General features: G+C 35.8%; 1 long non-coding RNA gene across 1 annotated transcript; it reads right to left on the bottom strand.

The window, feature by feature from the left end:
- Nucleotides 1-930: 930 nt before the first annotated feature.
- LOC138715672 (uncharacterized) lies at nt 931-13,528 on the bottom strand. Its single transcript, XR_011336536.1, has 3 exons — nt 12,425-13,528; nt 6,048-6,143; nt 931-1,042 (listed from the first exon to the last, which is right to left on the bottom strand). It is a non-coding gene; the product is annotated as an uncharacterized lncRNA (long non-coding RNA).
- Nucleotides 13,529-22,360: the final 8,832 nt, after the last annotated feature.

Here is a 22,360-nt window from a genome sequence, read left to right as displayed (position 1 = left end):
ATTGGGTACTCCATGAAGTCACAATTAGAACAGCATTTAGAAACTGAACTTCACATGAGAAATAAAAGTCGTGCTCCGTCGAAAAGAAAGAAGTTCTTCTTATACAAGTGGTGCTGAAACATTCTTCGTCTTGTACCAGTGAATTTAATAAAAATTTGTGCATGGCAATGGTTGCTGCAAACATACCATGGTATAAACTTGGAGTTCAAAAGTTTCAAGCTTTCCTACGCAAATACTACAACTTCAATATTTCGCATGAATCAACGCTCCATAAAAATTATTTGAACTCCTGCTACTCTGACACAATGGAAACAATTAGTGCTGAACTTGATGATTCCTACTTATGGGTTGCCACTGACGAGACGATCAATGACAGCAGAAAATATGGAAAAATATTTAATTATTAATTGCGCCACCAAACAATAATTAATTGACGTTGGACCACATGTGCACCTGTAATTTTTCATTAGTGTGCAAAAATACATCTAATAAAGTTTAATTTTTAAATTACATATTTTTTTATTTATTACATATTTATCTACATATTTTGCCATTTTTAGCCACATATTTATGTACATATTTCTCATTTTCATATTACATAAAATCCTGCTCTACTGATATGTGTGTCAATTTATTATTGTGTACTAAAAGGAAGGTGGGTATAAAGCAGATAATAATAACACATGCTTATTTCCTTGTGGAAGTGGAATAAAATAAAGTTCTTAATGGAAAGCTTACAGTCCCAAAGCTGATATGAATATATCTTCTCTACAAAGTAAAGAAGTATGTGTTTAAAAATTGATTTCAATAAATGTTTATCATATGAAAATCCAGTGTTATAACAATTATAAAAAGTCTGTCAGCAACATACATTTTGATTTATGTAACTTATGTATACTAAAGTATTACCGGTACTTACTTTCAATACCAGTACTTTTCTCAATCTTAGAATCTCCTTGTTTTCCTTAGCAAGACTGTTGTGCAGAATATCTTATAGGAGATCCTCCTTTGAATCAGATAACTGCAATGCACCACTCGGCAGCTATGAATAAAAAAAGAAACCAGTAATAATTATGCTGGAAAGAGTATGAGGTGTTGTGGATACTTTGTATTAGGAGCAAACTTGAAATCGTGATTCTTTGTTGAGTTCACCCTACTATACGCAATGCCTCATATATTCCATTGCTTTTTTAAATCAATTTTCTGTATTTTTCCTTATACAGAGTGAACCGTAAGTAATGTCATTAATTTCTCGTTCTCGTTCTGCAAAAGAATTTTACAATCTAGCAGGATGGAAATGGGGATGCTCTAGGAATACTTTGAACACTACATACAAAATGTTTATACAGCCAGTGTTGACATACTGCGGAGAAATTTAATTACTTCAACTTCCATAAACGAAGTAGAATATGTTCAAAACCAGGCTCTCAGGCTCATTACTGGTGGAATCAAAACACCTCCAATAGATTCTATAAGATTTCTCACTAATATTAACAGCGTCAAAATGACAATAGAAGAAAAAGCACTAGTTCAATATGAAAAACTTATCAGATTACCAGGAAACAATTGGCATTCATACAGTCCTCTCTGTAGATTGAAAACTCAAGAAAGTTTCATATCCATTGTTCAAGAATTAAAACAGAAAATCAATATCCCGAATTTAAAAGAAAACTTACAAATTAAACCAAACTCTTTAACTCTATTAAATATAGAATATAATCTAAATTTAACAGAAGAAATACTGAAATCAGAAGTGAACACTGAAATAATGAAGCAATTGTCTTTAGAGACAATTAATATTAGGTACCCTCCACAAAACTGGCTTCATTTATACACCAATGGATCCTTGATCTCCAGAGAACAAGGTGCCGGTGCAGGTGTTACGTGCTGTCTCTTCTCATTTTATAGTTCTCTTGGGTATGGAACAACAAGTTTTGGTGGAGAAATCATTGCAATAAGTGAAGGTCTCAGGAATCTTCTATGCCACATCAATAAATTTAAGAATGTAGTTATATTGTCAGACTCCAAAGCAGCTATTCTATCAATAATCTCTAAACTCACACCTTCATCTCAAACAGCAGAAATAACTAAAATCCTCTCTCAATTAATATCACTCAATAAAAGAACTGTATTTCAATGGATGCCATCCCATTGTGGAATCCTGGAAAACGAGAATGCGGATGCTTTAGCAAAGAAGGGCAGCACTGCTATTTACAGACCTGTTACTAAATCTAAATATTACTTTGTGAAAAGATTTATTACATCTACATACTTAGACTTCAACAAACAAAATTTGATAACACAATCTCAAGGGAAAAAAATGGAACTCTGTGCATCATAATCCACAGTTAATTCCCGATTTACCACGAAAATCGTCTGTAGCTGCATTTAGATTGGCAACAGGCCATGATTGTTTGGCCAAACACCTGCATAGAATTGGAATATATCAGTCCACTAACTGCCCATTGTGCAACTCAAGCCAAGAAATGGATTCGGAACACCTCAAAATCTGTGCTTCAGTGGCTGACCATGATAATATCTTTGAAAAATATTGGAGTGCAAGAGGTCAAATGACTTTATTGTCAAACGCCTGGCATTAGAATACAACAACAAGAATCTTACATTTATCCAGATTCAATTTCTGCACATTTAAAGAACAAAACTAATATTCTTTCAATCATTCATTATCATAATTCATTGCCCTCTTAAATTGACTGAGCATACTGGGAATTAAATCAGTGCCTTTCCCAAAACATGCTATGAAATGTTTCATATAAAATAATTTTTATCTCCAAAAGGAAGCAAAAACGAGCAAAATTGTATTAAACTGCTTTGTTTGAAATACCTCAAACAACTCCCTGAAATTAATGATAGTACTTACGGTTCACTCTGTGAATATTAAGCTCTAGTAGACTCACTGTATCATTTAATGATATTGAAATGAATATCTGTTCCCTGTGTTTCTTTTGGTCAGTAACAGGTTGGAAGGATATTAATAGAGCCTACTTTCAGATCTCCTATATGTTTAAGCCAGAAAATTTATAGTAAAGCAATTCTTATTTCTTTTAACGTGTATGAGTTCTGTTCAACACTAGGTAATATAGAAATTTGGTCGATACATTTTCAGGCCAGTTTTGTCGTGCATATAATTTCTAAACTACACGACACATTCCAATAAAGTAAATGGAGACCGACAGAAGGATAAATGTATCCAACATATCATTGAGTTGGAGTGAGTGACATTATCTATCTTCACTGCGGTAAAGGGGAAGTTTAGGCACGAATTGGCAGGTCCCATAGTAGCCTTGGCAGTGTAACTCGAGAATGCAAAGCGATAGAACATTCACAATTGAGATGCATTTTTGCTAAACTCAATCGATGCACAAAACTACTTTTCTCAGAAAACGAGTTTTATTGTATACACAGTTTATGTTGTGGGAAGGAGATATTTCTAATCATCCTCTACGCACGGTATGAACCGAGTTGTGCAAAATCTAACTGCATGGGTGATACAGAAGCTAAACATCATATGATTGTGATATATAACTCATTTTCGCAAAATTTTGCATCTATCGAGTTTAGCAAAAACGCTCCTCAATTGTGTAAATGATTCGTAACGAACCAGGCTACAATTCCAATTGAGAAACAATCAATAGTCGACAAGTTAAATTGAAAAAATTCCGAAATGCAATTGAATGAAGAGAAAAAATTCACAATGTCGAGACATATGCAGCGCAAAGGGGAGTGGGAGTACAAGCAATGGGTAGCAAACGATACAGTACAATGGTTAATGTAGCAACCGACATATTTACTTTCAATGCATACAAGGTTGGGACAGAATTTCATGTAACTACTAAAACGTTGAATTATATGACAAACAAAAATCTTTATCCCTCACCATCTGTTGTACATGATTAGCTAAGAACTGCAGACCTGCCATTAAAAAAAAAAAAACAATCCAAGCATCCCTGCTTTGTAAATATTGATATTGTAATGGTATGTGTATGAATGATTTGTCTTTGTAATCCGGCAGGATGTAATGACATGTATGAGTGCTGCTTATTTATAATTTTAGAGCATGTGCATTCAGAAAAGGATTTTCGATGTGGTAAATTCTTATATGTTTTCTTCTTTCTACGCGCATGCGTCGATGGCCCTTTGGCCACCAGTTCGATGGTGCAGACTGAGTCAGTCTGTAGTTGACTAGAGCTGGAGCCATCAGCTCAGACCGGAAAGGCTTGGTGTCCGTGTTTGGGAACCTTATATCTCAACCTATGGTGTGAAGGTAAACTGGCCACTGTACTTGGGTTTTTCTCTAAAACTAATTAAATTATAGCCCACCGAGTTTTTCTTTTGTGTATATTGTGGGATTTTGGTGAAATTATTTAAATTCTAAAAGATGTTTTCCTTTCCCATTGAAGATTGGCCGTGGCACTTAAAGATTTTGCTAGGCTGAAACGAATCCACATCGTCAGTCTGCGTGCTGTAATGATTAGTTAAGATTGTGATTTATTCTGATAGAATAACAAAGATCATGAGCTGATTATATATAGATATGAGATGAATAATGTTGAATGACTGAATTTTAATTTTATTGTTATTGTTAAAATAAATTCTCAGTGTCAGTTTAATGTTGCTCAAAAACAAACACAATTTTGTACATTTAGCTTGTCTAATTTTTCAACATTATGAAACTGGTTTAATCAAAGGTTTTGAGGTTTAAAGAGAATTGTTGGTTTAAGGTTGAGTTTACTTAGTGAAAAATAAAGTTTTGATACAAATTGCATATTTCGTAGCGTAAGAATTTATTATAATCTTTGGTAGAAAAAGATAACTTCAGTACCATGTTACCGTAATATCACTCATCACCTGGCAATCCTGTGTGTAGCTACATGTCGTCTTTGTTCCTGCAATAACTCCTATGTGACATATTTATCGATTTTCAGGTTTTTTTCTAGTGATACAGCAAGTAATAAAATCTCCTATATGTAATTATATTTCTTCCTTTCGAAAATGTAAGAATTCACAACCCCCTATCTACGATGATGAATAAATGCGTTTTTCCCCCTACTGAAAAATTGTGTATTTTGCACATAGGAGCTATTGTAGAAACAACGACGATATAAGTCACTCAGCAGTCCTAGTATAATGGCAGTTGACATTGTGTCTATACTTCAACGTATATGCCTAACTTGGAGTCAGGCCATAAAGGGAAACATTGAGGGAAGAGAATTCGATCCGGTGCTGTGGATTGAATTCGGCATAGCTCAGTGGTCAGAGCACGTCAACTTATATGCCTAACTTGGAGTCAGGCCATAAAGGGAAACACTGAAGGAGGAGAATTCGATCCTGTGCTGTGGATTGAATTCAGCATAGCTGAGTGGTCAGAGAACTTGGTACGTAGAACCAAGGACCCGAGTTCGATCCCCAACACCGGAGCGAATTTTTCTCCTCAAATATTAATAATGAATTTACTTTGATTGATATATTTTGAATTTTAAGGTCATTTCAAAGGTCAGTTTAATAATATATGAGGTGTCACTGTATAAGGATCATGTGCAGAGACTAAGTAGAAGGCAGAGAATAGGAAAGATTTGAGAATGCTGGGTTTGCAGTGAAAGGCCTGCCTTTGGGCAGAACACGTGTGTGTGTGTGTGTGTGTGCGTGCGTGCGTGCGTGCGTGTATTTTGAGAAGCCTCTTACAAATCCTAAGGAATTGAAATGAGAGAAATTTTAGCAGTCTATATATATTTTTGGGCAGGCTGAAAACAAACCATCATCTTTCTTATCATTCATCTCGGGGAAGGATTACAGCAAAGAGAGAAAATACTGCAATGGAAGAAAACTGGATTTGCAAGAATTTTACAATGGACAAATATTTAACATACCTTTCTGTATAATGGCAAAGAACATCATTTTCATGACATTTTTATTTCATATTTGGAATTACGTTGGTAATTTTAATATTCTAATTACACAACTTAATACAACATTAGCCAACATTTTAAGAACTTTAATTGAGTCACATTGTAAAATGTTGGTCATACCTGAGTATATTCATCAGAAGTCAATATCCGGTCACTGTTATCTGGTATTTCATGAGAAGTCCCGGTACATGAAGTATGATGTTCAAGATTAGGTTTCTGAAAATATACAGAATTTGATATTATAAATTTAATAAGAATAATTATAATACTCATTGGTCATTCCACAAAAAGTATTTCACATCTAGGTCTACAATATCTTTTTAATAGATATTATTGATAACTGATTAAATGACGATTTTACTAGTGTTAATTATGTAAGCATGTGTGGCTTACAGCTGTTTCGGTGTTACTTGACACCATCCTCAGAGCCTACTAGATCTCGACATTATCTCAACTTCGCTGCCTGTTGTGTGGGTGCGTTCATGTGATGAAGAGTTGTGTTAAATAGTGTGTGTATTCTGAAATTGATCTGTGTGTTGAGAATTTGATTAGGGTGTGTTTTAGTGTGTCTGTATATTTCATATTGTTCTAGTGTGTTGAGGTTTTGGTTTTTGGGTTGTATGTGTAGGATTTCCATGTCTGTATTTATGTTATTGTATGTGTGGTTGGCGTTAGTTACGTGTTCGGCATATGTAGATGTATTATGTCCTCTGGTTGTTTAATGTGTTCTTCTCAGATATAACTGTATTACATAATATTTTATTATTTGCAACAGGTTTTTCCTTATATGACTATGTAATAAGTTCAGATAATACAATGGAAAAATATGCCAAATATAGATTTAGAAACAAAATGAGACTGGTTGGTATCAGGATTATTACAACAATAAAAAGAAATAAATTACACCAACCAGGATGACTACAACAACAATAATAATAAATAAATTGTATCTTGTAGTGAGAAAAAGCATATGTTTATTTGTTAGTCAAATGTAGCTCTATTTTCTAAGATGTCTGGTACCAGTATATCTAGTTCATTGACTTTGTACATATTGACTTTTCTCTTGACCAATTTCAGTACTGGTACCTATTGCATTGGCAGTATAATAGGTCCTCCTTTAAGAACTCTTCCCACCCCCACGTTCAATAGTAGAATGCACAGAGTCAATCTCATTCTGGGTATGCCCTGATTAAAAATTTCTGTGCTATGACCACGGAAAGGAAGTTCATGCCCTGAAAACATGAAGAATATGTATGCATTATGCCGTAAAAATAGATAAATATGCTACAAAATATGCATTATCAGACTGAGATTATTTTAACAGAATAATAAGGTACCGGTATAGGTAACTTACGTTTAGTCTATGGATTTTGAAGTGGTTGTCTCACTGCTGAATGCTCCATTTATGCTGTTACAGTTCACAACTAAGCAGTGACGTATGTTTTCTGTTGTCATTCTTCGCCTGTTGTCTCTCAGTATAGCTTTGTAGCGTGAAAAACTTCGTTCTACGTCACAAGAAGTAAGAGGGGCTTGCACAAAAGCTGGGAGCTGTTCTATAGAAAATTTTCTTGGTTTTTGGGGTGTTTTTCCTTCAAGAATATCTTGAATTTCTTTAAGTTGATAATAACCAGGGTTTTTGGAAAGAATATTTGCTGTTTTCTCGTTCACTTTATCTCCTACATTTCCTAGAACTGATGTTAAACTGGACATTGTTCTATCGAAATCTGCTAAAGACTGCAGTAAAGGAATACCAATTGCTAACTTGAGAGGCTCTCTATGAGGGCGTCATCGTTACATTCAAAATTCATAAACATAAATTAGTCGTGTTTACGAGGTTACACACTTTTAAAAAGGAGGGAAAGACTAATAAACATACATAATATGCAGTTTCCCTGCATAAATATTAAAATATGATGTTTTATAAATAAAGGCAAAATAAAAGTAATATCATTGTATTCGGAAATTTGTGATTCATGTAGATAATCTTTCAGCATATTCACACAACAATAGAGAACAAATATGCAAGTGCATGAAATTCCTTTCCCTAGTTATGACATTATATGACTCAGGTTAGTTACGCAGTACAAAAGCAATGAGGCAATGGATTTGTTCTTGTTTTGTCCACCACAATTGTCTAAAAATAAAATTACCTGGTTTTTTACTGTGTTGGGCAAAGAAGTAAGAAATTTATAGAGACATGTGTCAATCTGATTTGAACCTCTTTTGGCCAAGCCCTTATATCAAAAATAACAATGGCCCTGGCTGTCTGTGATGTCATTCATATATATATATATATATATATATATATATATATATATATAAATCCCCCCCCCACCCCGCTGTTATTTATACTTGCTTTAACATCTTTGGTGACATCACGGGTTAATCTTCTGGGTGAAATCCGAAGGCCTGTGTACTATTGTTGAGACTAGTTCTATTGTTGTGAACTAGATGGCGACTGTATATGTATTACTGATTTGTTATGAATACGATTTAGGTGATGAATGAGGCCGGTGATTTTCAAAGACATTGTGGCCCGAATTTCCTGGCATTTGGCTTACGTTTGAGGGAAAACCCTGAAAAACCTCAACCAGGAAATTCAACCCGACCAGGAATCGAACCCGGGCCCTCTGCGTAAGAGACCAGCATGCTGACCCCTACACCACAGAGCCGGTCATATTCATATATTGTGAGATTGTAACAGGACAGTTTTCTTTTATAGTATAAAGATGAACACTCACCACAAGATGAAATAAGTAGCCTACTACCTGAAGATCAGAGTAGCACAAAACTTTGCTTGGAGCCTGTTTTGCTGATTCAATATCTTTAGTCTTTGTAGCCCTTGATGTTTCTTTCCTTTATATCTCTACTAACTTAAATTACCCGGTGTTGCCCAGGTTTTAAATGTTGGTCTATATCTAAATAAACTGTTTGTTAGACTTATCGGAGACCTCGGCAAGGGAACTATATAAAACCAAAACGAACCATATTTATTTATGTTTTCTCCTCCCTAGTGACGAATATTAAAGAAAGTGCCACTAATATCCAAGGAAACTGACTAATCGAAATAATTCCATCTCACCTATGAATAGAGTTTTAACAACTTTAAGACCTTATGCTACAGGGATATTTAAGATATTTAACATTGTGATTGATGATAACATTTATCGTACCACGGCATTATGCATTATTAAGCCTTTCTGCCCACAATATATTTAATTTCCTTCAAGGCCAAACTACAATCTGTAACGGATGGATTCTATCAAATACATGGATTTCAGGGTGTTTTGCAGTAATGGAGACTATACTCATCAGAATTCACTCTCCTGGAGAAGGCAATGTAGAACACTACCACAACAGAAAATCATATTTTTCTATTAACGGCCAAGTCATTAGTGACCATAACTTATTAATAAGAGACGGATTAACAGTTACAGTAAAATAGGCTCTATATTATTATTGCAATATTATAATATTGTAATATTATCACAAATATTACTATAACTTATAATAATTGCTTAAAATCGAATGGCTATAATAGCAATACGTGGGATAAAAACATCATCTTCTTTCGCTTTTCCAGTTAATATTGCCACTCATATTACGTTTCGCATGAGTTTTTGACACAAATTCTTGTTAGTGCATAATTTTGGTGAATCAATATTTCGCACTAGTAGGTCTACTATGGCTATTCAATATTAAGTAAATTATGTGGTAGCAATCCTTGTAGTTTGAAAGAATTCTAGAATTCAATTGGATAAAACAGTCTGCTCACTATCTACAAAACTGCATTGAGGAATTTCATAATACGGTCCTGGACTGCGTAAAGATACTTATTGCATGAATTATTTAGTTTTAGCCTTCGTGATGTGTAACAACAATGTAATTTAATTTCGTGTAAAAATTTCCAAGGCCTCGTGAAAGTCTATGTTGAATACAAGAGACAATAATAAAGAACAATTGACTGTAGAAGATTTTGCATTTTAATATAATACATGAATATTTGATCTATTTATTTTTATTTTTTATATATTTAATTAATTTAACTTCCATTTACACAATTTTAATGTAGCCTATGTTCTTCTCCTGGTTATGAAGGTTAAATGTGCAAACTTTGGCACATATCGGTCAAAGCGTGTAGATTTGTATAGAGAACATACACGCACATACATACATACATACATACATACATACATACATACATACATACATACATACCCACATTCAATTTTATATATTAAGATTATAACTTTCTTGCAGGTTTAATTTCTCTGTTTCTGTACCATTCTTATATGCAGTATATACACAACATTGATTTTTCTTAAGGATATAAAATATGAAGGATTAAAGTGAATTAAATACTGATCTGTAAGAACATGCACGATGATTAATATTTCAATACTACTTCGATGGTGAAGACAAAATTAATAACAACATTGTTTTTAAACAATGCAGGCAGCATTATGCTACCATTATTGTAAGTACTGCAAGGTGTGCAAAATTTAAACTCGAAGCATGGATATTTTCAGTACGAAAGTGTCACAAGTCAAAATGGAACATTGCCTTTAGCAACAGTTGAGAATGGAAAACTGTTACAACGTAAAATATAACACTTTCCAATTGAAAAAAAGACTAAATAGCATAACTTTAAAACTGTTATATGTGCATTTATGTCCTAGTAGGAAATTTTTAGAGTTGTAACTGTTACCCTCATCTAAAGATTAAGAAGATTAAAATTGAGATAAAACCTAATATTTTTACCCTTCTAGGGAGAAGATCTAAAAATATCAATATTCATGCACGTACATAAGAATTATAGAAACACATACTTAGTGGTCAGTAATAATAATAATAATAATAATAATAATAATAATAATAATAATAATAATAATAATAATAATAATAATACATTATTAAGCGTGGCAATTGATGTTTCTATATACTTATAAATTGAACCGTTGAGCAAAGTAAACATAATATTACATTTTGTCCGAAAGAACAAGAAAAAAGTTCTTCATTCTTTACGATACAACCTCTTACTGCTTGTAGAGATAGAGTTTGTAGAGCGACATGATACTGCTACTGCTTGCCTTCAGTACATGAATGAAACACACAGCAATGTACAGTAAACTCCTCGTACCCGTTTGAATGTCTATGATTACAAGATGTAATCACGACACCCACTTTGGTCACCGCTGTTCTAGAGGAAGAGAGGAGAGAATGCGTAACTATTTTGTATACCAACGTACCTGAGTTATGTATTCCGACCCCGGTGGTCAAGCTACGAGCCCCAGAGGCCCAAAACTTAGGGTTCTAATAATTTAATATTAATATCATTATAATACACGAATAAGAATCATTCTGGCCAGACATATAGTCTGGGATTTATCGCTAAGAAAATAACTCATGACTTTAAGTCGTGCGTCTTATCGCCTCACAAGGGTACGAGTCACAGTTCACCCTAGCTGGACTCATACAGTATAGGATGACACCCCATCACAGGGCCATGACTGTCAATATGCAACATTATTCTGTCAGACCATGTAAGTTTGACACCAGAATTGACACGTGACCCAAGCCTGGAAGAATTGAATAAAACTGAGGGTTTTCAGCCACTCACCCTCTTTCGTTTAGCTGTCGTCGAAGTTGTAATAACTGACCAGTAGGCTTCACGTCTCAAGTCTTGGGTTCAAACCCTGACTGATTACCTAGCTGACACGTAGTTCAGTCTAAGGGAATTGTACATTTCAGAACCGGCTATACAGGATTGAAAATAAACCAAGTATCATAAAACCTGGCTTCTCATTTTGGTTGAATAAGATATCACACAGCGCGAAGTGAACCAATGGAACCGTGGCTTCAAGTTCGCGATATACAGTACAAATACTTGTTAAGCTGCAAAACTTAACTCCTGTACCTGCTCTGTGACGTCACATATACTTTGTATCAGACAACCTCATTCCAGTTTATAGGTAGCTGAATTACAAAGCCTAATTATTATTATGGGGTGTATACAGCAGTAGCAGCTCGTACCTGAAAAAGTAGGTGAAGCACAAAATTGTTGCAAAGTTTTCAAAGCCCATGTAGGCTAGTTGTATTGATAATCGGAACTCTATGTAACTAAAGTAATTCCCTCCCATAAATTCCCATGATATTCAATCGTGAAAGTGATTTCATTGCATTTATTTCTGCCAGTTATCAATGCACTTACCGGTACATATAAATTAAGATATGGAGAGTCCACTGCAAGAATGATGGATGTCATTTGGAATACATTCTTCAGGAGAAACAATTGAAAGTTTGAAATGCTTAGCGCTCAAAGCTTAACTGTGATTTTCCGATCATTACTGGACAATGACTATCAATGTTAATGCCATATAACTCTCTATGTATATTCTGTATGTCTTAAGCTATACATTGACAATCTTGGTTCATTTTCGACAAGAAAGTAACATCCATCATTCTTGCAGTGGACTCTTCATATGCTTATTGCTTACCTATCTTGTACACTAAGTTGATTCTCCATTCCTTCAGGGCTGCGAATCTGCCAATAACGTTCTCATGGAGGGGCTGTGATTCCATCATCTTGTCCAACATATCTTTTTGGAGCGAAATATTCCCTAACGCTGACAGTCTCTACTGTGACATTGAGTTTCTTTGTTTTGTTTTTATTCGTTTTAAACACGTGAAGCTCCTCTCAACCGGTACGCTAGTAAGACGGTAGTATTAAAATGAGGGAATATAACTTATACACTTCTCCAAATACATCTTTGTGTCACGAAGAAGTCTAGCACTTTCTTGACTGGTATATTCCTATATTCACTGTTCTGGTATAAAACTCAAGTTCACTTTTTGGAACCTGCGCCTTTTTTAATATGTTGAAATAGCTAGCTTATAGTGAAAAAAGCGGATCATGTGGGAAATTTCTACTATAGGTAATTGTCAAATTTGGAAGTATCAGCAAGGCTGACGAAACGAAGTTTTTCTAAATCCCCAAATCTTTTATCGATCTGCATGGTGATGTTGTCAATGATCTCAAAGAACAATATCTTGTAATTACGATCATGTTCTACATCACTTTTTCCACTGTAGCCGCAGTCTGTACTTTCTCCCTGAGAATTCACTTCTACTTTTTGCTACGTTCAAAATTCTAGCATAGCGCAGTAGGCCATCTGAAATTTCCACATTAAGCGAAGAAGTGCTTTCGTCATGGCCCCGAAATGATAATTCCTGCTTGCTTAAATACAAAGCAGTGTCGATGACTGACCGCATAACATGTCTGTTTAAACTAACATTTTCAATATATTGCACTAAAAATAGCCTAGCATTTTCTTTCAGGTTATTCCCAATAGTGTTCATATTTTTCTGTAAATTTTTGAACTGCAGCACGCACTTTAAATGTTCCGCCGAATTTTCATGTTTTTGTAGAGCACGACTAACATTATTTTAGAAAATCACTGAATCCAGTTTCATTCCACACATTTTTTTTTAACCCCAAGTAGTAGGCATGACTAACAAAATAGTATTTCAATGTAGTGGCTCCCACACAACCACTCACTGATGCTTGCAGTACCATGAAGTTTTAAAATTAAGTTCGTATGATTTACCAACTTGTGAGTTTACCTTTTTTACAGTTTATGTCTAAAATTGGTTGAGTTCTGTCTAGAAACAATAGATATCTCCTATACTGCTCACACGATTAAACGAGGTTTGAATTAATGTACACACTGTGTCACTGAAGGGATTCATTTTCACATTGCAACATAACAATACAAAAACTTATAGGGTAGGTCCTAACACACTTATTAGAAATTAATTAAAAACTGAAATGCACTTAATATCTTCACCTATTAAAGTGATAAGTAAAATAAATTATATTTTAAAAATTAGGCCTATCATAACTGAAAAACTCGACATAGGCATACCGACACAAAACACGACAAAAAACAGACTGAGGAAAGGCAAAAATCCATTCTCAACTTCCACTAAAGAGGCTGTGTTCAGAATATCAAACTTTCTTTCCATTGCTTTCATAGTATTAATTTTTAATGGAATTTTCCTATGAGCAACAGTAAAATTGTGGCCAGAAGAATAAAAAATGAAAGGAATGAAGATATCAGCACAAAAATTAAAATCATAAAACATAATAGGACCTATATAGGAAGAAGAATTGACGAAGCAGAAATTTTAGGAAAGAATTTTCTTTAGGACGGGCCATGTTGCTGGACAGACAAGTAGTCGTAAATCTCCGTGTCACCCATTATAGAAAGCGCATTGGCTGGGCTGAAGACCAAATACGTGTTCGTCACAGCAACACCCGTTTCTTGAAGAATGTGGAAGTGCGTGTCATTGTCATAGCAACCACCCTAACATAGAAGAACAAAATAATATTTTAAATCTGAGAATCATTGCCTCGTCGCTGCCGCTCAAGGAACTGAGACGTGAACAGCGGGAATATTAAAACAACCTGGTGATGCTGTACTTGACATTTATTGATTTATAGCGCTATAGTTTTTAAATTGAATAATTTAATACATGAAATATAAATCAAATGGCTCGCAAAATAACAAGTGAAATGTTCGAACCAATCGGGACAGGGACCTGTTCGGATTATCGAAATTTGGGATTAAGTGAGGGACAGGGATGCAAGTAGGGAAACCACGCCTTATCCATCCCCTCCCCACCCTTCACTGATCACCTTCTGTTCAGTTTCATGGTCGGAAGAAGCTTAGGCTACAGATTATCATAAAATTATAGCAAACAAGAACTTACATTCATTCATTAGTGATAAAATAAGTTGTAATACTGCATATACTTGTATAACCAGTTTCGTATTTACTTTTAAATATTTACGAAGACTTTCGGTATTTTTTTAGTTTTCCATTGCTCTCTTCTATTCTCTGTTCCATTCCAGCTTGGGCTGATTAGTTGGTTGGTTTTGTCCGAGATTTTCCCCAACCGTAAGACGAATGTCAGGTAATCTGTGGGGAATCCTCGAGCTCATTTCGCCAAATACCACCTCGCTATCACCAATTCCATCAGCACTAAATAACCTAGTAGTTGATACGGCGTCGTTAAATAACCAAATAAAACAAGTGTTTTATATTATTCCTTGAACTTCATATCATCACCGACGTAGCTCAGACGGCTGAGACGCTTACCAGCCGATTCGGAGTGCGCTCGGGAGTGGGTTCGATTCCCGCTTGGGCTGATTACCTGATTGGGTTTTTACAGAGATTTTTCCCAACCGTAAAGTGAATGTCAGTTAATCTATGGCGAATCCTCTACCTCATTTTGCCGAATACTATCTCGCCATCATCAATTCCATCTCGTAAATAATCTCGTAGTTGATACAGCGTCGTTAAATAAGCAATTAAAAAAAACTTTCCTATCAAATTCTATAATGCGCGCAAACTTGGAACCGAGAGCGGAATTGTGGACTCATCTGAGAGAGCAGGCTCGTAGGGACAAGACGTGCACGGGTCCGGGGCTGTGGTGCCTCCCCTCTCTCTGAGGACCGCGTCCGGATTGATCCCCAAATCCTCATGAATGACGTCCGAGTGGATTCCAGATTTGATTTCTACCTATGTTTACCTAACGTCCGAGTTGATTCCCTTTGCTTGTATAGAGTCAGCGAGAGGGTGATGTTTAAATAATGTCTGTGTTGATAACTTCTGCCTGTAGGCTGTAGAGGGCCAGCGAGAGGGTGGTGTTTGCCTGTCGTATGCTGAGGACTTTAGTGCTGCAGTAATCTGTGATCGAATATTGTACGAAATGGAACTATAAAAATTGGAGATTTATCTTTCGATGAGGTGGAAAAATTCAAATAATTCGGTTGAGAAGCTTTTGTCATCTAGTCTTCTGTCAAAAAATCTGAAAGTTAGAATTTATAAAACAGTTATATTACCGGTTGTTCTGTATGGTTGTGAAACTTGGACTCTCACTTTGAGAGAGGAACAGAGATTAAGGGTGTTTGAGAATAAGGTTCTTAGGAAAATATTTGGGGCTAAGAGGGATGAAGTTACAGGAGAATGGAGAAAGTTACACAACGCAGAACTGCACGCATTGTATTCTTCACCTGACATAATTAGGAACATTAAATCCAGACGTTTGAGATGGGCAGGACATATAGCACGTATGGACGAATCCAGAAATACATATAGAGTGTTAGTTGGGAGGCCAGAGGGAAAAAGACCTTTGGGGAGGCCGAGACGTAGGTGGGAAGGTAATATTAAAATGGATTTGAGGGAGGTGGGATATGATGGTAGAGACTGGATTAATCTTGCTCAGGATAGGGACCAATGGCGAGCTTACGTAAGGGCAGCAATGAACCTCTGGGTTCCTTAAAAGCCAGTAAGTAAGTAAGTAGTAATCTATGATCATGGAATATAAGTAGGGGGCGAATGTTGATGAAAAGTCATCCTCTTATTTTTCACACTAGGACCATGTCCATTAATATACAAATCCTTCCTATGTTAATATCAACGTAAAAAATAATTTCTTATATTGCATTTTTTTATGTTTTTGAACTGATAAGTCAATTTTATTTTTTTTTCTCAATTTATTGGTCATTCTTAATACTTTGAAGGACTTTTAGTTCATTTGGAATGCATTTTTAATTTCTTCTTTACCGATAGGTCTGTTAATTCATTTTCTAAGAAACTAGGTCAGTTGTAATTACCTACTGAATAAGTGAATGACAGTGAAGTTTGAGTTTTGTAGTTTGGAATAGACTCTGAAGTCCAGCCCTCATTCCACTGAAGGCTTCACTTCACACAACGGAAGTAATATAAAATGCTTAACAACAGATTAGTTTAAGTCAAGTCCCTACAGTCTCGGGTGCGCGGAACAAGGAAACCAGGACAAATTGAACGCTGCGCTTGCCGCCATGATGATGGAGAGCAGATGGATAATAGCAGTACGTAAATCACACACTCTAACGCTGTGATGATCTAAAATTGACAGATTATGACCATTTTCGACGTTTAATGTAAAATTAGGACAAAATAAATATATTCAAAGTTTCATTGATGTGGGTCAGAGCATTAAAGAAAAGAAAATACTTACTCAGCAATTGATAGAAAACATGCTCATACATCCATAAATAGCCCTACACAATACACATTATACTGGATGTTCATTTCAAAGTGTGTCATGACGTCACTGTTGATGAGTCAGCGATTTGAAGCGAGTTTCAGCTTTTGTGTCAGAGAAGTTGCCTATTAATCAAGGCGTTCAATCTGAACTTGAGAACGTGTACGGTATAACTTGAACGTCGTAGCAACAGATGGCTGTCTGTAAGATCTGTGTGCTATCATAACCTCTTTCGAACTGTGTTTTTCGCGGCCAAGTCGTACGCAGGGCATTTGTTATCATCGGTTGCGTACGGCAAAATTCCACAACACAAATCAAATGCTCCGTGTCCATGTTGACCGTCGAAATTAATGTCAACAAATATGTAAATAATCGTCTTAACCCTCTCCCCATATCCCGACAGTAAGAAAAAAACTCACCTCAGTACATGTTTCGAAACAGTTCACATTCCTGCCACTACCGGCGTTACCGTACGTATAGGTAAGTATTCTTCTGAATGAACGCCGTACTTGCTAGGCAACTTCTCTGGCAGATAAGTAATACACCTCTGCGGAAGTGTAGGAAGATTGAATTCTCTAGGCTCATCGACTAGCCACATGACGGCATACAGCGAGCCATGACACACTTTGAACTGAACAGCCAGTAGAATGTATAATTTTACGTTAATCAGCATATTGTTAGGTTTCAGAGAATCAAACATTATATTAACATACATTACTCTTAGATCACAAGACGTAAATACATGCACCTTGATTACACAAGTTCTTATTATAATCAAAGACTTAAGTGAAATAAATATGTGATAATCAGTATAGACCTGTTGTTAAGTTTTAGAGAATCGAAAATTATTTTACCGGTACTTTTACACCACAGGACATAAGTAACCACGCAAAATATAATGCGCAAAGGTAGCCAAATTACATTGAATTTATAAGTCATTCTTCAATTAATAAAGGGAATGCTATCAATTATAAAAAGTAGTCTACCAGTACCTAATACATTGCAAATACCGGTAATAGATAACATGACCTAAAAACTAAACATTGTGCAAAATAAAAAAACATACTTTTTATGAGTGGATTTTTTTTACATACTGTATTGCTATTTTAAATAAATAAATACGTATCATTGCTTGCGGACTGATAGTATCTAGATAAGGTGTGTGAGAAAGTTTTGTGTTTATTTGGTTTCACTTATAGATATGAACAGTTATTTTCTATTACGAAAATAAACAAATCTCAAACAAGAAATGATGGGCTTTTAACGGCAGTTCTTCTCATAGCTTGTGCTAATACAGTTTCTCCAAATCTTGAGAAATTGAGTAATATGAATTAATGTGCAACAGACATGTTTTGTTTTTTGTTTAAGGAAGTGTTTCATTACTTTGTGTTCTTATTCAGTTTGGTAGAATAACATTTTCTTTTGAAACATATAGTACGTACGAAACTTGAATAAACCGGTTTTCGTGCACTCTATAAGCACACTTCTCTCGTAGTAGGGCATACACCGTGAAAGCACAGTCTAGTATATACAGTCGCGAAGCTCAATACGTAGTAAATATGCAAACATTAGATAGTTGCTCACCACTAGGATCGCTAATATCGCCTCATTACAGGCAATGCAAAATAGTACCGTCACAGTCTATTGTTTCTAGCACCCTCAAAACTCAAGCTTCGTGACTGTATATAGTAGACTGTGGTGCAAGCACAGAGTGCAAAATTCTGCCCAACCCTGCTCTAAATCTCCTACATAAATACACGCCTTCAGTAATAGAAACTCCACACTAGATGGCATCAACAACGATGTTAATTCCGAGCATTGAAAACAGGGTTTAAGCAGACGTTCCCTCAACACGACACAGTTAACCAGCTTTGAGTGAAATCAACAGTAAATAGAGAGCAGTGAACCGTCAGTGCAGTGTACCTACTCCAATTTTACGAACAATATCCGTATAAGTTAATGTTAATAGTGTTTTATTACTACAAAATATCACATCGACAATTCAAAAGTACGACTGAAGACGTGAATTAGATATAAGGTGAGCACTAAAATGACATATTATCTAGTACTAAAACTACATATTATCTAGCACTAAAATTACATATTATCTATAGGCCTATATATTTGTGTGTCAATGCTTCCTCTACCTGCAAAGACGATATCCATTGCATTTACGATACAGCTGGGGCAAGCCTCCGCTGCCCCCAAGATACCTTCGCCATAACCCTTCTATACAGACCGTCAAAAACCAACATAATGCATAACAAACATAGATAAAATTGTCAGAGTTAACAATAATGCCGTCCACACCTGTGGAGTAACGGTCAGCGCGTCTGGCCGCGAAACCAGGTGGCCCGGGTTCGAATCTCGGTCGGGGCAAGTTACCTGGTTGAGATTTTTCCGAGGTTTTCCCTCAACCCAATACTTTAGAACCAAAGTAACTTTCGGTGCTGGACCCTGGACTCATTTCACCGGCATTATCACCTTCATTTCATTCAGACGCTAAATAACCTGAGATGTTGATACAGCGTCGTAAAATAACCCAGTAATAAAAAAAACAATGCCTACGAGATTTGAGAGTAGTTCAAAAGTGGCACATGTGAACAGCTGGCGTCTTCTACGCAATTACCACACGCCCGCTCCGGTATTGTGCACTTCAGCCTACTTTGATCTAAAGGTACCAGTATTTTATTCTTCGGACTTCGTACAAAATTACTGGAAAATTATCACACTTCAAGCAAAATGACATCATTACAATAAACTGCATCATAGTTCTGTTTAATAGTAAAACTTAAAATTTACTACGGGATATAAACTCCTAGTCATAAGAAATCTCACGACAATATTATGAGAAAGTATTTTAAAAAGATAATCATGAAAGCAAGTTTTGCTGCTGTTCGATATTAACCTTTCGCTGTCAAAATGTAGGCTACATCGAGCAATGTTATACAAAAACAACAATTATGATTTAAAAACTTTCCGCGTATCTGCATTACATTCGTCATATGAAGTCTTCACGTTTAGCCAGGTTTTTTTTAGAAGAGTTCTACTCCTTGCTTTGCGATTTTGTTAGTCTATGTCAATCGAGCCTGTGTGTAATGTGTCATGTATATATACACTGCACGCGAACATTAATATGGTTGTTTCATAATATCGCGCTACCCAATATTATCTCATAGGCTATTTCCACGTAAACAGTGAAGAGAAGAATTGGAATGCTTGGTTCTAAACCTCGGACGCAATATCAATACAGAGTGTAAGGGGTATAAGTTCTGTCCTTTTCACAGTCGTTGTGAACAGTTTACAGCAGTGGTCGTCAGCACTCTCTGAAATGTGCAAAGTGTAAGCGGTGCCGTCCCGTGTGCACCGTCGTGCAGCAGGAAGCGGTAAAGAGCATACCCGCTAGCAGCTACGAGTGCACCATGGTGCACCAGCGAATAGGGATTACAAAGAATGGACATTGAGCGAATTTTCCTGTGTTTTGTTTCTCTGTGCGCCAGCGTTTAGTTCCACTTTCAAGCGCTAGAGGTTAGTGTAATCGAACATACGCTAAGATAATAATTGAGAACAGAGTTGAGACACAGGATGCAAACATCGCCTACCTTATTGCATAATCCAGTAACGCTTTGCTTCAAATACATTCAAGTTAACAGCTTTTCCTTATTTCTCAGTGACAAACTAGTTGTAATAATAATATTTTATATTTCAGATATAATAAATTATATTATAAAATAATATAATACATTATAAAATTAAGTATCGAATTCGTTTAATATTTGTATATAATATAATATAGGTATATGGTTTTACTTCTCGTAACAGTTTTGTTTTTCCATTTTCAGCGCTATCAAATCATTACATATTTTAATTGTTGTTGGGGTCAACGTCTCAACTCTTATTATAAAGGAACTCTAGAGTCTAGATATTACAGTTAATGGCGGATTTATTATTTTATGGATCCAATTTATTTTATTTGAGTACATAATGTACCTAGATGTATTAATTATATGTGTTATATTTCCGCTGTGTAGACTGCTAGTTGGTGTGATGTCAGCGCCAACTCTAGGGAGAAAGCAGAATCTGACGCTTTAGCTGGCTTGAAGGTCATTGAAATCAGTCCGGCTACATCAAAGGTACCGACGCGAAGTGTCCATTCTTTATAATCCCTATTCGCTGGGTGCACTGTGTTTTCCGCGGGTAAGAGACGCTAGCCCCAGGGTGCTCTGCGTACATAATGTGTTGAAAGATTGGGTGGAAGAAGTTGCCGATGATAATTGGAAAGCTCGGCCTAAATGGTGTAAGGTGATATTGAAATGTTCAGATTTAATTATCCATACGATTTTGCATAGAGCATTGAATGTACAAAGTGACACACACTTTCCATAATTTAGTCTACATTTTTATAAAATTCTCTAACTCCTAAAACTGTATAGTTTGTATTTCAAATTTGGAAGTGAAGTGTTAAGAAAAATATGGAGTTTTTCAACTACAGTTCAGCGGTTTTTTTTAAGCTTGTGCAGCGGTAAATGGAATTCTGAGTTGGCAACACTGCACCTCTCCCTCATGCCGTTCGGAACAGTTCGGCTTCAGTATTCGTGGGTAGAGTTGGGCAACACGATTCTTTTTCAGAAGTCGATTCCAACGATTCAATCACACATTACGAATCGATTCTAACGATTCGTTCACGATTCTTCTCAGTCTGCGATTCCAACTATTCTTTTGAATCGTCGCAAGATACTTTCATTTGCAAACCACGCGTAGAACAAAAACGTTCTACATCTCTCTCATAGATGGCATAAGAGGCGAGATTGGATTGTCTCTTTCTCATTGGCTGGAACCATTCAGTATGACCTCCATTAGTCTACAAAATTACCCAAGATAATGTCTCTAAATTATAATTTATCAACTGAACCTTATTATGAAGTACATTTTTTGCATTACATCTCTATTTAACTATGCAAATTTCAGGTTTGTGTTCATTATTTTCCATACTTAACAAATGCAGTACATATTTTGATTTCACTCTCGCTCGGGAGCATTCGACACGGTTCGGAAATGTCCGTTGACAGGTTACATCAAACAACGAATAGAATCGTGGGTTACGATACCATGCCGATTCCTTAATATTCTTTTGAATGACGATTCGTTACGATTCTTTTGAACGACGATTCGTTACGATTCTTTTGAACGACGATTCGTTGATACCACGAATCGATTCTTACGATTCTTTATTATTAGTCGTTCGAATGAACGATTCGTTCACGAATCGACCCAACTCTATTCGTGGGGGACATATTAAAATCTCTATGTAGCATCGAGCCTTGCGATATAGAATTTAA

This window comes from Periplaneta americana, chromosome 15, assembly GCF_040183065.1.
Source record: "Periplaneta americana isolate PAMFEO1 chromosome 15, P.americana_PAMFEO1_priV1, whole genome shotgun sequence".
In the NCBI taxonomy this organism is placed as follows: domain Eukaryota; kingdom Metazoa; phylum Arthropoda; class Insecta; order Blattodea; family Blattidae; genus Periplaneta; species Periplaneta americana.
The sequence above is the reverse complement of the archived record's forward strand: the minus strand, read 5'-3'. Positions and strand labels throughout refer to the sequence as shown.